Source organism: Labeo rohita, chromosome 7 (genome assembly GCF_022985175.1).
Source record: "Labeo rohita strain BAU-BD-2019 chromosome 7, IGBB_LRoh.1.0, whole genome shotgun sequence".
Lineage (NCBI taxonomy): Eukaryota > Metazoa > Chordata > Actinopteri > Cypriniformes > Cyprinidae > Labeo > Labeo rohita.
The window spans coordinates 27,835,258-27,852,777 of record NC_066875.1 but is presented as its reverse complement, the minus strand read 5'-3'; the positions used below and the strand labels follow the sequence as shown (position 1 = coordinate 27,852,777).

General features: G+C 35.9%; 1 long non-coding RNA gene across 1 annotated transcript; it reads left to right on the top strand.

The window, feature by feature from the left end:
* The first annotated feature begins 3,978 nt into the window (after positions 1–3,978).
* On the top strand, positions 3,979–13,672 carry LOC127168997 (uncharacterized). The gene is made up of 3 exons (XR_007828168.1): positions 3,979–4,087; positions 6,260–6,377; positions 13,558–13,672. It is a non-coding gene; the product is annotated as an uncharacterized LOC127168997 (long non-coding RNA).
* Positions 13,673–17,520: the final 3,848 nt, after the last annotated feature.

Genomic DNA, 17,520 nt, shown 5'->3' with positions numbered 1-17,520 from the left:
TGCATTTCTTTTGTAAATATAATATGCCAGACATCGTTTTGCATATTAGTGCAGCGATCGAAATGCATTGGCAAAGAACTCTAAGAAAAACTCACCACCAAAGGAAAAAAGTTCTTCCCTCTCTTGTGGGATAGCCGCTCTGTTTGTCTTCAAGTTCGCAAGTTCACTTTGGAAATAGAAGCGGTGGAACAGAGGGCTCACCACCACTGTTTATTTTATTGTAGCTCACAAATGTCATTCATTATCCTGGTGTGGGAAGCAGCCCTGGTGCTCCTCTTCATGCACCCCAGCTTTGGCTAATCACTTCTCTATTCCCATCATCTGTAAATCCACACTTGCGGGTGCGCTGCTAAGCAGCCGAAGAATAAAACTCATATGCGTCTACACTGGCTTAGTGCTTCATGTGGCAAATGTAAGATTTGTTTCTGTTTATGAGACATAATTGTGTTTTTCTCTCTGCTTCTTTACTATGCCTCTCTCTGTCTGTTCTCTCTTTGAGTTTGTGTTTCTACATGGCAAGTTAAGCTGATTCAAGTGTGTGATAAAACCAAAAAGGCTAGCCTTCAGTTTTACATTTATCTCAATGGCACTTGCTCTGCTACTAGAGGCCTTCCCGGATGCACATTATGTAATTTAAAATCTACCAAAGATAGATGAAACGTTAGCAAACAGTGGAAAAAGTGTTTTTGTTCACTCTTTTTAATGTTTCTTCTGACATTATCATTGAAGACCAGCAATAATAATTTTCGTTTTTAATACATAATAATGGCAATATATACATGTCAAAGTCAGACATGCCCCTTTGCCAGCTGTGATGCCTGGTTACTGGTTTAAACTTGGTCCAGGTTTTCAAAAGATTTTTGGGTCAGCACACCTTAATAGCTTCAACAATTGATTGCCAATTAAGTTTAGAATACAACTAATTTAGGCCCAGATTATGTAGAGCTGTAATAGCTGCTAGTGGTGGATATTTTGATGAATCAAAAATGTAAGTTTTTTTTAACTGTTTATGTAATAAAATATGTTTTCATAGCTTGTGTTGTCTCTTATCAGTGCAAAATTATCACAAATTAAAAAAGGATTCATGCCAGTATTGTCCAAAAAAAAAAAAAAAAAAAAAAAAATATATATATATATATATATATATATATATATATTAATGGCTGTGTATGTACTGTAATACTTTTGTAACTTTAATTATTAAAAAACAAAACACACACAAACACACTCAGTGAAAAATCTGCATGTTTGGGGTAAAGTCCAAGATGCAGTTGAAATGAATTTGAATAACGAATGGGCATGATGACATTTCATTCTAAATCTGCACAAAACAAAGTTTGTTTGAAGTCTTTACATTGCTGTTGGTTCATGTTGATTTCAAAATAAGTTGGTTCTGGGGTTCCACCGTTTTGTTACTGTTATTTTCAGGTTCATTTCTTCACTCAGTTTGTTGAAGTCAGACATGAACACATGAATACAGTGAAGTGCCTAACTGCAAACCAAGTGATAACATATCTACATCCTATATGATCAGATGCTTTCGTAACTTTTTGCATCGTTATAATTTTTGTTGTGTTTGTTACATTTGTTACGAGGATATCACATAGCACATACTGTATTCAGATTCTCATCTCCCAGCTGCATTAGCAGCGTCAGTACACCAGTACACCATTACTCAGGTTTTTCAAACTTATTTTTACCTCCAAAAAAGAATGAAAAGAACTTTGTTGAACTTGCAGAACTCTTTTTCTCTCTAACCGAGAGTTCTGCTGCCCTGTACCCTACTATTCAGCACTGTCAAGCACTGTCTGACTTCTTGAAATGTAAAGGACCCTCCTTTGGGCTTGATTTCTGCCCTTGCCTTATTCCGTATTTGGCTTATGTCCTTTTCTATTCGCACAATAAAGGAACAGACAGTAGAGTGTCTGTGCTGCGTTTACAGTATCAGTTTATACAAAAGCAATACATACAGCAGTACATAGAGGTGTTGTCCTACGTCGGATTGTATTGAGTCTGTGCTACTTGATCTGGGCAAGAGGGCAGCAAAAACAGCGGGTTATGCCCGTGGATGATATTCAAAGAGAAAGCCAAAGAAGAGGTCATGCCCGGGCCCACATGGTATCTGCAGATTTTGATAGATTTGAAATGACTGCAAAGACATAGTTCACCCCTTGCATTTTTTTTATAGTTGGACTGATTTGATTGTTTCAGCTAGCAATAAGAGCTCTACTTAAAGGGATAGTACACTCAAAAATGAAAATTCCGTAATTAATTACTCACCCTCATGATGTTTCATACCTGGAAGACCTTTGTTCTTCTTCAAAACACAAATTAGGATGTTTATAAGCTATAAGAATACTTTTTGCACAAATAAAAAAAAAAAAAACTACTTTATGCAACATTTTTTTTTCTCTTCTGTCTCACTACATGGGAATACCACAACACATTAACTAATGACAGAATTTTAATTGGGTGAACTAATCTCTTAAACACATTTTACCCTGTTTAAATCTTTTAATCTGAAAAATAAAATCTTTCTTTCTCTGTCTTTTATAAATCTTCTCTGCACTTCAGTGAATGTGGCTGAAGTATATCACTTGCTTGAATCTGATCTAAAAATCTCATATAAACAAGTTGAATTTAGCTCCCCCTCCTGTTTAATACCCAACCAAACTTCTTTGATCCGCTCAAAAAGAGAATTCTTTTTTTTTGTTGTTGTTGTTTTTTTTCTCGATTTCTGTGCATGTTTCTCCCAGTGAAAAAGAGAAAGGCAGCGACTTAATTCATTTAGGGGGTCTCTGGAGACAGTGCTGGTGTCTAGACAGGCCTTTACTTTAATGTGTAAAATGCTCTTTCTCTCTTCCTCCAGCTCTCCGTGACACCTGTGCAAAGTCTCCGCTTAACCACCCCCATCCTCAGTCCTCGTCTCTCTCTCTCTCTGCTCCGGACACTGCTCTTTCTTCACTCAGAGGACGGGAGCGTGGACTGCATCCTTGACCCTGCATCGAGCTGTCCTCTCTGGGCAATCTGGGCAACGCTCTCCCCTGCCTGACATGCCCGAGTCCTTTCTGTTGTGCTATTATCAGCTGAGTGTTATTACCCCTCTTTGCACAGGAAAATCTGCCCTGATTTTCATTGACCCGTCCTGAATCAATGCTTTTAAAAATCTTAGACACCTTTTACTTAAGAGCAAAAGCATGCATTTTATGTTTTGACATGGTAGTATTGATCCGGCAGGCGGCAGAGGAGAGAGGGGTGGGGGCTGGGCTAGTATGACAGCGCTCTCCTTCCTCTGTCTTTCTGTCTCCATTCTCTTCCTCTCTGGCGTTTCTGTTTGTCTTTCCTTCACTTTTTGGCCCCCCTCCTCATCCTCCTCTTCTCCGTGTCTGGTAACGCTGCCATCCTTAATGGCTTTCTCATGCTGGCTCTTCTGGTGTCCCCAGTGTTCCTCTAGACTTCTTAACTCTGATCAATACCTCCCCCCACCCCCCCATTTGCCCTCTGATAAATTATGGATGTAGCTCTCACATCACATATAAAATTTCTATTGTGTTTGTCAATGGCTGATCGATATTCCACCTCCGCTCATCCTCAAAGCTCCTTTTTTCCCCCCTTCTAGCTCTTCGTCTTTCATCTCTTTTGCCATCCAGGTTTGTTAGTGTGCTTGGGTATGTTTGTTTATGATTTCTGTCTTTTTTTTTTCTAATCTGAGGTCTCCTGGGCTAAAGGCAGGGCTGCAGTATGTAGCAGACAACAGAGACTGTAATGTTCAAATGCGAGTATCCACCTTCTCACTCCCTCTGTGCATTCCTTCACCCTCCATCCTTTCTTTCCAGCCTTTCTTCTCTCTGAAACGTCGTTAACATGTGTAGACATCACTTTCAGACAAAATACTGAGGTTTGGAGATGCACGCGGCTTTTCTCTAGGTGTGTGGATGAGGGGTCCCATTTGACATGAACCGCAGCTCTCTCTCATCCCTGCAGGCAGCGCTCTGGCTCAGCCCACCGCCAGGAGAGACTGCTGCCCCAAATAAACAGCTACAGGAGAGATGAAATAAAAGAGTGGATTACAGCGAAGGGAAAACAGGTAAACTTGCTCAGAGCTGTCGTTTGTGGGAGAGGCCACAGTTTGATTCTCTCAGATCTAACATCTTGTGGTTGTTAAAGAGAGGGAGAGGGAGAGATAAAGAGAATGTCAGAAGAGAGTGTATGGCTAATGTAATTTGGGTCGTATTTATACACATTCAGCACATATCTGCGCCATGTGGCATTCACCGAACTTTTGGGAAGGAAAATTATTTCAAAATGTCCTCAGAAGTTTGCATAAACTGACATTTTTGACAAAAAGAGGTTCGTACATGAAGTAAATTAGGCAAATGCTATTTTCTGTTTTCTCTGAAAATGACAAGGTTTTGGGGTTTGGGTTGTAGTTAGTGTATAATAAGTATAACTAGCTTTATTTGGAAATAACAGAGGTGATGAGTTCCCATATTAATTTTTTTTCTTTGTTTTTGTGTTTTTCATCAGTTAACCACTCATATGTCTCTGAGACTGGGATCAACATTATAGTTTCATTCAATGGACTTAAGTGCCATTAACAATGACACTAGGGAACTACTATATAGTTTTAATTAATGATGGTTCTAATTCTATGAGAATATGGAAGTCCAGACCAAAGCTATAATGATAACGACACAGAGGAGTGACATTAGAATTACTCTGAAACAGAATTTTCCCAGCTGATAACAACTGCTATTTAGCTTCATATCTGTAGATCGATTGCTTTGTTCCGAAACACGGATTAAAATTATTACAATGTTGCCTTTTATTCTTGGTGCGGCTCGCTTTCACACAGCAAAGTTTCTAAAAGGACCAAATGTGTTAATACAAGTCAAAGTTCATTCGTCCGAATGGAACAACAGCTTTGCAGGCTTATCGTTGCATTTTTTTGTAGCTGTCGTTAAATTAATCTATAATTTTGAAAAGGAGTCCAGGATTTGTCGGAAACATTTTTAAACGTTTTTAAAATACACCTTTTACAAAGAGCAATAAGACGGCACTATAACATATATAGTTATAACATATAACACTATTGACTGACGAAGACATGCTCACACACAAACACACATTCACAGGTTCATTTTAAGTGGTATTAGCAAAACAACAAATCTACTGCTGTTCACAGAACTGTAATGACCCATTATACAATGTGATATAGCCTGGTTCGTTGGTCCGTTGGATAGGATAGCTTTCTGACTGCAACCAAATCGCTCCAGAGTTCGTTTTCAATTGAGCCGAGACCACCTCGTTCAGGCGATCTCAGACCGATTGCTTTGGCGTGGAACCGAGCGTGATTGCCGCGTTCACATATGGCCAAACGAACTGAGCTAAGGGGGAAAACGAGCCAGGTTCCGAAACAAAGTACCAGGTGTGAAAACACCCTAAACAGAACATCTAAACATCACTAGTTACCAACCTGCATGCCTGGTTATTTTTAAGAATATGTTAGCTCTTATCTTATTTTATTGCCTTAACTAACAGTGAAAAATAAATGTACAAAAATGTATTTAAAAACATTCATTTTATACTAAGTATACTACACATACATTTACATATTATGTACTTAATAAAAATACTCTGCAATTGTACTTTTAGTACACTAAACTGGTACATTTAAAGTCTATATTGGAACAACTAGTTTTGTACTAAATTCACTTTAATTGTGTGGAAGTAGTGCTGAAGTCCAACTAAAGATATACTTAAGTATAATTGATTGTTTTAAAGTGGAACTGTTGCGAGTATACTTTAGGTACACTTTAAATATTTTGCATTTAAAGACTGATATTATTTAAAAATCACACAGTCCTCATCAATAGTGACATTAAAATACATTTTAGGCTTAATATTAAGAAATGTGCATTGTGCACAAGCAGTACTCCAAATAAAGTTTAATTACAATTTTATATCAGTAAGTCTTGAGTGATATGTCAATAAATATGTTAGTAGACTTAAATTATACTTAGTATAAAATAAATGTATTTTAATCTATTTCTATCTATTTCTTTTTTACTAGGGACATCAAACCTCAGTGGTTGTTTCATTTGTGATGCATGTGTGTTGGTCAGTGATTTGATTTAAGAGTGAATAAAGGAGAAATAAAGGATTTTTTTATGTATTCGTCATGTAAAGTGATCAGAACACTAGAAATACACGAGTCGAGTTATATTGATTATTTTCACGCTTCTTTTCCCCTTTTTAGAGCGTGAATGTTTTGGACCCCATTGAATGTGGACAAACAGTGAAACATTGTTCAACATATCTTTTGTGTTCAGCAGAAGAAAGAAAATCATATGATTTTAAGACAACATACAGTAAGGGTGAGTAAACTCACAACATTTTTTGTAAACTATTCCTTTAAACATCCATTTTTACATGTACTTTTATGCCTCTGGCAGACATTTGGAATAGTTTAGAAGATTATGATTTGTATCCTCCACGTTTGTCTTTTTCAAACAGACGATTTATCCTGATGTTTTGTACAGGTAGAAGGTTACAAATCTTTCTGAGTTTCAGCCATGAGCGCTATGAGACTTTATGGATGTGTGTACTGATTGTGTTTGGATGCTGTTTCAGAGTGTTCTTTGAGGGCCGCAGGGGTACAGAGTGAAGTGATGAGCTAAAGAGACTAGCTGACACTCAGAGAGGATTTTCACTCTGCTCTGCAAGTGCTGGTGGGGTGAGAGGTCATCCTCACACTGATGTGAAGCACAGAGGAGCAGACAGACAAAGCGCACACACACAGACACACACAAACAACCTATTATAATTCACCTTCTCTTTCACTCTTCTTGTTTATGATTCCATGGCAGTCCTTTTGTAACGCGAGTCTTTTGTTTTCAGTTAAAGTTTTATCGAATCGTGAAATTTCCGTGAAATCCGTGAAGAGTGTTTGTGTGTCATTCGCAGTCTGTTCCTGTACGTCTTGTTGTGTAGTCAAGAGCCTAATTTCAGAGGGAAACATAAATGCAGTTAAATCCTCAGTGTTGCCCTGCCGTCCTGCCTCGTAGCCATGATGAATAATTCAGAGAGAGATCCTCTCCGCTGGAGGAGAGGGACAGTTACACACATTCCTGCTGGCAGAAAATCCATACTCTCTGACATCTTGCTTCAAACTGCAATTAATACAGACTGAAGCCGGATCTGTTTGAGCCGGTAATTGTTTTTAAGGTGAAGTGTTAAATGTGTAATTGTGGTTGAAGGTTAATTTCTGAAGAAGTAGAATGAAAAACGGAACGGAATGGAGGATTGTGGTACGTAAAAAGTGAAGGTGAATTTTTCAGGACAATGAAAAAGGTTCATCCTTTCTTTCCATCCATTAGCCACACAAACATGCACACAGAAAGGCTCAAAACTGTGATAATGGGGTTCATTCACACATATTTGTATTGTCAGGTGGCTCTGGCTCCTTTAGCAGTGCATGTGTGCCTTTTTGAGGATGCACAATGTGTTGGTAACATTGGATATCTGCCAATATTATGGATTTTTTTATGTATTTATTTATTTTAGTATTGGTCATTATTGGATATTCAGTTGTGCAAACTCATCTCCTTTTTTATATTAAATGTTAGAATATATGCCACCATCTAATGCGAACTTAAAGTTAATCTTTAAAAACACAAATAATACTGTTAAATGTATATTATGTATGTAGCAATTCTCTAAAATGACTGTAGATTTTAATTTTATACTGTACATAATTTTGTGATGCCTAAATTCATTTGTTTGAGTATTTAAGTCAGATTTTATTTTATTTTATTTTATTTTTATTCAGACAAAATGTATTTATTCAGACATTTAAATAATAATAATAATAATAATAATAATAATAATAATAATTGTTATTTATGTTGTCATTGGTTATAACATGAAAATAATTATTTGCATATCCTTATTGGCTCTTTTAATTTTGGGGCATCCCTGCTTTATTATGGCCTTTTATATTTTTCATTTATTTAAACAAAATAATGTAGAGTTTAAAATATACTGTAGACAGAGCTGGATAGTAAATAATTACATGTAATCTAGATTATGTAATCAGATTGCAAAAAAATTAAGTATTTGTAAATAGATTAAATTACATTTTAAAATACTCGCAATCAGACTACAGTTACTTTTTATTGATTACATGATTACATATTATTTACACAATTGCGATAAATTATTCATAATTTATTAATTCACCCTAATTCCTCTTTTTCATCTTTTAAATGTTACCTTCTAAAATAGCCTACCGCTTATATACATTCAGAAAGTCTTCAAGTTTTGTTGACATTCACATAAAAAATTAGTCATTATTCAGGTGGTGCCACAGCATTTGACCACTGATTTACCAAAATCATTTCATTAGGCTATTTTTGTAGGTTATTTAACCATGTATTTCTATGTATTTGGAAGGCTTTTGTCTTTCAAACACATTAAAATGCACAAATTTTATCATCTGATCCTCTTTCACCTAATAAATTTACGTAAAGTACCCCTGAGATTTTAAAATAAATATTTTAATAATTAAGTATCACATTTGCATGTTCATTGGTTCTCTGATGTTGGTTATGGTCACATGACATGCAGGTAAACAACTAAAAAAAAATCTTTATTTTACTTTTTTTTTTTTAAATTTTTAAATTAAATTAAATTTTGATTGATTTCAAAATAATTTATTTTCATTTAACATTTTATATGATTTCTTGAATTTTTACTTCTTCATTAAAATCATAAACCCGCTGCAGTTCCGTCACAAACACCAGTGTGGGAAACCTTGACTTAATATAAAGTTTAATGCATTTCGTCCTGCCTAACCTATATTTATCAGCCAAACTCTATTGATTTTATCAGCAAAAAACTGTAACTGCATGAAAAGGAGAGATGGAAATAGAGTTTGAAAGCATGAAGCATGGGTTATTGATTGTGTCATTGGTGTTTGACCCTTTGGCGATTCTCTGTACCCCTCCGAGGATCATGTGTGCCGCACCTCTCTGTCGTGGCAACACATTAGCAAGCTCAGCAATGAATTCTCCTTCTCTTACACAAACACACAGACGCTGATTCCTCTACACACTAAAACCTGACACTGTCCTGTGTCTCATCCATAACTCTGAGAAACGAGATCTGAAGTGTCATAATCACATCACACACCTGTTTGCCAGACGAGAAGAGCCAGTGAGGATCTATACGCTGACACTATGTGTGAAGTGAAAACCACAGACACATTGAGATATTTGAACATAATGACTCACATTGACATGTAGAGCAAATGGAGATATTTGCTTAAGTCACCTGCATAAAGGTCCTAGTTATAATCTCTCATGTGTCTCCTCTAGTGTTTCAGAATTCAGCCGTCTAATGATGACAAGACCGGCACTGTCAGTTTCTGATGAAGGATGAGAGGGTCATGTAAGCCCCGCTAAGCTGTGGAACTCTAAATTTGTTTGAGTCTAGATGGACTTGGGCTTAATGAGGTGTCTGGATTTCCTGGGTTATACACACAAACACACACACTCATGCAGTGACATTCAAAACCCTTTCCTAAAGACATATTCACCAATATAATTAGTCCATGTCTCTTCCAGACCTTCTCCGAGTGTCGGTTGTCTCGTTCCTGATGGCTTTTAAAGGAGTGACAGAATTAACAGCAAGATTATTTTTCATGTTCAGACGCCTTTCTTAGCACACTATGGCTAATAATATGTCACCATTTGAAGACGCACGCAACTTATCACGCAGCAGATCCGTGCATTTATGATGCGTGCGAGGTTGCCCTAATTTTCTGTCTGCTATGGGAAGATTGGTTTACTTTCTGAATGGTTTATGTCAGTTTGAGCACTTGATGTATAATGAATTTTCACTTGTGTGTGTTTTCTTTTAAAAATATTTTATGGCTGTTTAATATTGAGCATTCAGAGTTCGTCTTTATGACAGAATGAAAGTGGTACAGCGATGATCAAACACTCACTCTTGTTCCAGGTCAGAGTAGAGATGAGTCTGTGGTAGTGTGACTCCTGAGAGAGATCGAACGAGAGAAATAGAGAGACAGAGATAAAGAGAGAGATCAGAACGCAGTAGGGCTGAGGGACCCGCATAAACAGTCCAGCCTTTTCTGTTTTTGTCACTAATTGTTCACAACATGTCAAAAACTTTATGCTTTCAAAATGCAGAATGACTTGCCTTTGATGTGTGGAAGTATTTCTGAAGCAGCAGAAATTAGTTTTCATTATCACCTAAGAAAAACCAAATGTTCTGTGTCTCTTAAAAATATTGGATCAGAAAAATTTGTAGTACAAAAATAAAACTTAACAATTACAAATTATAACATTAAAAAGTATATAAATCACTTTCTTTTTTTTCTAAAGAAAAATTGTCCAACACGACACCAGCAGGTAAAGTTACAGCGGTAGTCCACGTCTCTCTCACCTCCCCTGAGTCCATTGAGTTTTTAAACAGATCCCCTGAAGCGTGCAGTGAGTTTGTTGGGGGGTAATTGAGAATGAATGGAGAAAAGTCACAAGAAAGAAGGCAATGCCTCTGTCGCAATATGATTGGATATGACTGCTTATATTCGGCTCTGATTGATTAATGCGATAAATCCCGCCTCTTGTGTCCATGTGCGTCCACAAATCAGTCTAAATTAACAATATGATGGTGTTAATGGGAAGACTTAAAAAAGTAAGTGAACAACTTACGCACTTATATATAACCACATATAACCACTTTGTTACATCAGAATAAAACATAAAATGGCATGAAAACACGATCTGTGGGAGTTTAGAGAGTAATGAGCTTGGTGAAATTTAAAATAAATCTCTGTCAGTGAGCAATATTTACCTAAATTTGATGATTGATGATCCAAAAAAAAAAATCTAAATAGTTGAAATTTGACTATTAAAAAGAATAGCTGAACAAAGTTCACAAATAAAATACAGATGAAACGAGAAGTTTACACCTGGGAGAATCTGCAAAAAGGAATCCTACAAAATGCATGTTATTTTTTTTTATTCAGTACTGACCTGAATAAGGTATTTCACATAAAAAATACATTTACATATAGTCCACAGAAGAAAATAGTAGTTGAATTTATAAAAATGACCCCATTCAAAAGTTTACATACACTTGATTCTTAATACTGTTATTACCTGAATGATCCACAGCTGTTTTTTGTTTTGTTTTTGTTTTTGATTAGTGATAGTTGTTCATGAGTCCCTTGCTTGTCTTGAACAGTCAAACTGCCTGCTGTTCTTCAGAAAAATCCTTCAGGTCTCACAAATGCTTAGGTTTTTCAGCATATTTGTAGTGTATTTGAACCCTTTCCATCAATGACTATATGATTCTGAGATCCATCTTTTCACAATGAGGACAGCTAAAGGATTCATATTCAACTATTACAGAAGGTTCAAACACTCACTGATCCTTCAGAAGGAAACACAATGCAAACACAAGATCCGGGGGGTAAAAACATTTTGAATTTGAAGATCAGGGTAAATTTAACTTATTTTGTCTTCTGTAGCTTCTGGAGGGCAGTACTAAATAAAAAAATGTACACATCTCCATTCTGTTCAAAAGTTTACACCCCTGGCTCTTAATGCGTTTTTTTTCTCTTAAAGCATCAGTAAGCGTTTGAACCTTCTGTAATAGTTGCAGATGAGTCCCTCAGTTGTCTTCAGTGTGAAAAGATGCATCTCAAAATCATAGTCATTGTTGGAAAGGGTTCAAATACACAAAAATGCTGAAAAAAACAAATTTGTGAGACCTGAAAGATTTTTCTGAAGAACAGCAAGCAGTTTACTTGTCACTATCACTAAAAAAAAAAACAAAAACAAACAAACAACAACAACAACAACAAAAAAAAAAAACAGCTGTGGGTCATCCAACTTTTGTAAACTTTTTTTTCTTGTGGACTATTTGTAAATGTCTTTTATGTGAAATATCTTATTCATGTCAGTACTAAATAAAAAAAAAATAACATGAATTTTCCATGATCCCTACTATTTTCGTAGAATAATTCACATTTTGTAGATTCTGTAAGATGTATACATTTCTGGTTTCAGCTGTATGTTTTTTAAACTGTTACTGCCTTGAGTTATTATTTTGTAACTTGATGACTGACTCATACATTGGCTTTGATAAATAGAATATTAATTACGTTGTTAATGTAAAAATATAAAATAGATTTTTTTTCTTTTTCTTTTTCTGATTGTGTTATTAATATTGAAGAAAATGTGCTTCTGACATGAATTTACATTTGATTTAAAGGAAGATTTTGACTTATTTATGCTAGTCAGTGTGGCATTAACTAATGTAACACAGATAATTTTCTGTTTTGTGCAGTCTCACAATTTTTGTGCACTGGTCAAAACTTTCATACACTTCATCTGGAGTAAAAGCGAAAATGCTATATATATTCAATGCCCTCTCTGAAAGTGTCAAAGCAAGAAAAACTTTGCTACTTGTTTCTGTGTGACCAACTCAATTTCCTGGCCAGGAAGTGCTACTCTCTCTCTCTTCCTGTTGCATTTCCATGGGGCTTAGTCTGCATGTGAGCTTCTGTTCCGATGTTCCAGTTCCGGGTGTGATGTATAGACCTGTCGATCCAGCACTCAGCCTAAGACGGGCTCACTCCAGGGTTCCTATTTCAGTGTCTTTCCTTGAGCTGCACGACCACTGATATGAGCACTGTCTTAGGGTGCGGGGCTTGATTCTCTTCCTCATACCCCCATTGAGAGGCTCAGAGTGCAAGGCTACTAGAGTGACAACACAGGTAGAACTGCTGTCTGCTCACACCTGTAATAGGTGAGATCAAGAGTAGTGTATTAGTGTCACCGCTGTCGCCCACAGGATTTGCGCACACACACCTTCACTGAATTTTTACCCACTATTTGACTGTCTTTCTGAGAAGCTTGTGGGTAAGGCATGTCAGATGTGTGAGGGTGATTGTCATCATGTGTTGAGTTTAATCTCTGAAACTTCTGCGCTGTGTGGGTGTTTCACGTTATCACTGTGGCTCAGTCTGAGGTGGGCTTGACAGTCACACCTAAAATTACATTACATGTGGGTTTTTACACACAGTAAAAAATAAATGTGTACAATACAACATTTATTGATGTGAAGCAGGCATATCCTAAAACTGAATTATAACCTTGTAACAATATTATGCTTGTATGCATGCGTCTTTGTGCAATAATCACTGATTATTTTAGGTTAATATTAGTTTAGATAGTAATATATTATTGTTTATGACTAAATATATATTAGAAATTAAAATTAAACAAGAAGATTTTTAGTTCATGATACTTAGTGCATAACATCATATTTCATTTATTTATGTATTTACTTTATACGATTTTATAGTAATTGTATTAGCGGTACATAAACATATTGTACTGAATTTATCTGTTTTGAGGTCCTTGAACAGGCTTCATACAAGTGCTGTTTTTATATGTCATATCATATCATGCTTTGCTTTTTTGCCGCTTCAATATAGTAATTCTAGTCCATGTTTTCATGCAGGTTTTAAAGATGTGGACTTACACTCTTTACATAAACGTAAAGATGTTGGTGCCAATTCATAGGTAATTGTCCCTTCTGGGCCTGGATGCTGGGAGTCTTGGAGGAGCCTAAGCTCAAGATCATGGCAAGTGCTAATCTTCTTATACTTAAGGTATCAGGTTCCCCTTTGATGTTTCAAAACATGTTGACTCCTATCTCGCCCAAGAAGGCAATCCAGACACAGCCTTGAGGGACATGGTTTCTTTTTTGCTTGCTTGCTTGCATTACCTTTCCCGAAGTTGATTAATGTTGCACAAAAAAAGGCTGTTTTAATTATGAATGTCAGAAGAAGTGTCCTTTATTAGTTAATTTCTCATCATCACTTTAATTAATTAAGCTTTCACAATTGGATTAGATTTTTTTTCTTAGATCATCAGAAAGCTGTTGATTTGGTCTTTTTGCATTTTGTCTCAGGGGATCACAACTGTGTTTAATGAGACGAGTAATTTTCTGGACATCCTTTGGAAGGTGACCTATAGCCCACAGGTAAACAGGTAAGATTACTAATCAATCAGTTTCAAAAATCCGTCACACTATCATAGTTTTATCCCTTGAAAAAGGCCCAAATGTCAGGTGGGTGTGGGTGAGAAATGTTGGATGTTGGTTATTCATAAAAGTAAACCAGCTGAGATAATTGACAAGCTCATGTTCTCTAAATCCCTCTTGAATATAAACACATTCAACACAGAATATAAGTCTACTTCCTGTATAATTACTAAGTGCTTGACATGTACACCTAAGTCCTGTCACACACTTGTACTTTACTGTAGCTCTCCACAAAATGCAGTCAAAGACAAATGTCTTCTGCATGACCTGAAGGGATTCCTCTAAAAGCATGTAGGATGCTTTATGTGTGAGTTTAAGTTGTAATTGTGTAGATCTCTAAAAGGCTATAGACAGGTGTGGAGCAAGGACATGTTTTATCGGTTTGACTGTGTCTCTTTGCATTAGAGGCATTGTGTGGAAAAATGGGTTATTGTTGACTTTAAGACCCACAAAGTATTGTTTTCATCTTGCCCAAGGATAAGAGTGTTTCTTTGCTATCTGAATAGAATTAAGCCAGCACAAAAACACACATATTGAGCAGGTGTTGTCATTTCTAGTTTGACTTGCGTGATTCAAAAATGGTATGATTTGTATGATCACCCTTTCTGTGGTTCAGCATTTTAGTGTCAAAGGTCATCTCTGCCCAATCTCAAGCGCAGGTGTCCACTCTACATTTTAACCCATAAATAGTGATTTGTAAGCGCAATAAAACTGATCAATACAGCATCAGTTTTAGTCATGGGGCATAATTATCTTACATGCATATCAGTGTTTTATAACAGAACTAACAAACAGGGTTGTGCACCATTCAGAATTAAATTGAAAATCCCTGTTAAATTCTAATTTAATTCCTAAATTTGAAATTAGGTTCCAAATAGTGATGATGCAAACAGGGTTGCCAGGTCTGTGTGACACAAGCAGCAACGTAGCACAACAACCATATACCAAATATTAAAAATATGTTGTTTCCATGCCTAAAATCAACCCAGGCTCATGAAAATATGTGCCTCTATGTACATTTCTGTAACACCATAATTACATACCTTACTGCACAGTTTCAAAGTGAAATGTCCAGGAAGTGGAGCTAAAATACACGTTCAATACACGACTGTGGCACCTTTTTATTGCATTGGTACAGGCATGTATTTCTGCATTTTTATTATGCTGCTTGAGAAAACTCATACATATGAAGCTTTATATGTGACGACAACATTAAAAAGTATCAGTTTTCAAATCATGCAGGATGTTAAAATTGTTTTGAAGTCATAGCATAATATTCTGCAAGTAATTTTGTGAAAATTAGGCTTTATTAATCAAAACTCTGTACCTGTAAATCATAATTTGTGTGAAAAGGAATAAGAGTTGTCAGAGTTTTACTGCCTCTAGTGTTTATTTCAACTCAAAGCAGTGATTCGTACATATAGGTAGTTTTTTTAGTTTTAGTTTTGCAGAAATGTGTGTGTAGAGGCAGATATTTCCAATGAGCCTATATTGCTTACAATACATATTTTACAGTCACTGTTATGCACATTATTCATAAACACAGCTCAATTATTAATCATTATTCATAAACACGGCTTCCTACTAGTAGTAATAAATTAACATCTAGTGCAGTTCTATCATAGTTGGAATGCAAAATGTTTCAATACAAGCATTTCAGTCAACTGTAATTCATGCAATATATGAAACCTTTAACATACAGGGGAAAAAATCAGCCAACAGCAACAGTTTAAAAGTAGCCCAATTCTGTGGGAAAAATGCAGACTTGGCAACCCTGTAGAAATGCATTCCAGTGTTAATTTTGACAGCAAATTTTGATTTAGTCTTAGTCAGTCTTTTGACTAAAATGCCATTTAGTTTTAATCATATTTTAGTTATCTGAATTGTTTTATTTTCAGTCTAGTTTTAGTTGATTAAATATCATGATTTTAGTTGACTAAATCTACAGTAGATCGAATGGGTTTATTTACAGTGTAATGCATTTATTAAGCATTTCTCTAAAATTAACAAACTCATTGTATAGGTTTGATATTAAGGTTTTATCATGATAGACACAGACTTAACTGTTGTGACTCAGCATTTTTTTATATTAAAATTAAATGAAACCACGTCTCATTAATTATTCGTTAATAAAATGTCAATAGATTTTTGTCATTTAATGACAATTTTCATTGTAAACAAAATGAATTTAAGTTAAAAGAAAATCAGATAGTTTAATGTTTTTACTATAAATGCAAAGGTTTTGATCTTTTGAAAAAAAAAGTTTAAAGGTTTGTAGGCCTTAGATATACATATGTTTGAAATAGCACTTACAAAAATTTGTGTATATCTTATATTTACATTTGTATATATTTTATCATATTTCACTTCACTGCATTAACTGCTGATTTTTCAGTTTATTTTGAATTCCTATGTCGAAAGGATGCAATTCTGAAAAAAATTTTGAATTATGCCCAATCCCGCTTAGAAAGAAACAAATCTCAATCCCTATTAATCTAAATGTTTCATATTTGCAAAACGTATGAGTTTTCAAGACACTTGAACTTCTAGTATTTTAAAACTGCTTTAAAAATGATGGATTTGGCTAGAATACTTATTTGAATATTTGAATAGAATTCTTCTTTATTGCTTTGCATGTCCCCCTCAAGCGTTTAAAATGTTTTATTATTCACATGTGATCGATGTTAGTGTCAATGCTAGTCCTATTCCTACATTCAAAATCAGGAAAAGGGCAACTAGTTTGGAGCCACTAGGGCTTTGCTTTTTCTGTAGCGTCTTCCCTGGGGTCACAGCACAACTGGCAGCGTACGTCTTTAAAGCCAGACACTTTGAGCACATTAGCATAGCATTAGCTTGGTAATGACAGATTTACCAAGCTGAGTCACCATGTAGCTACATGACGCTGCTCTCATGTAGAGAGCTGAAGCACTAGATTATATTCGGAGAAACAAATAGCTCTCCTCCCTGAAGAGCACTTGTCATTATAGAGAGCAGGAAAATAAGTTAGGATTGGAGGGTAATGCCCTGCAGAATGAACTTAAATGGCATAACGTAAACCATCAGAAAAGCCCAGTAATGGTTTGAGGCAAGACTTGAGTGCTCCAGGTTTGATGCTATCTAAAACTTGTGAATAGCATTGGGGGAAAAGTCAAGAAGTATAAAAGAGACGTCTGTGTGTGTGAGTGTATGCATGTGTGTGGTTTTACAGTCTAACCACGGTCTCTGTGCAATTGCATTATGTTTCTGTATTTACGTTGCTATCTGCAGTGTGTGTGTGCGTTTTAGCGCAAATCTTTCTATGCCTTTTAGTGTGTGTTTCTGTGCATGTGTCTGTGTGTTTCGAGTGATCTTGCTGAGAGCCCTGTGCTGTTGTGGTGT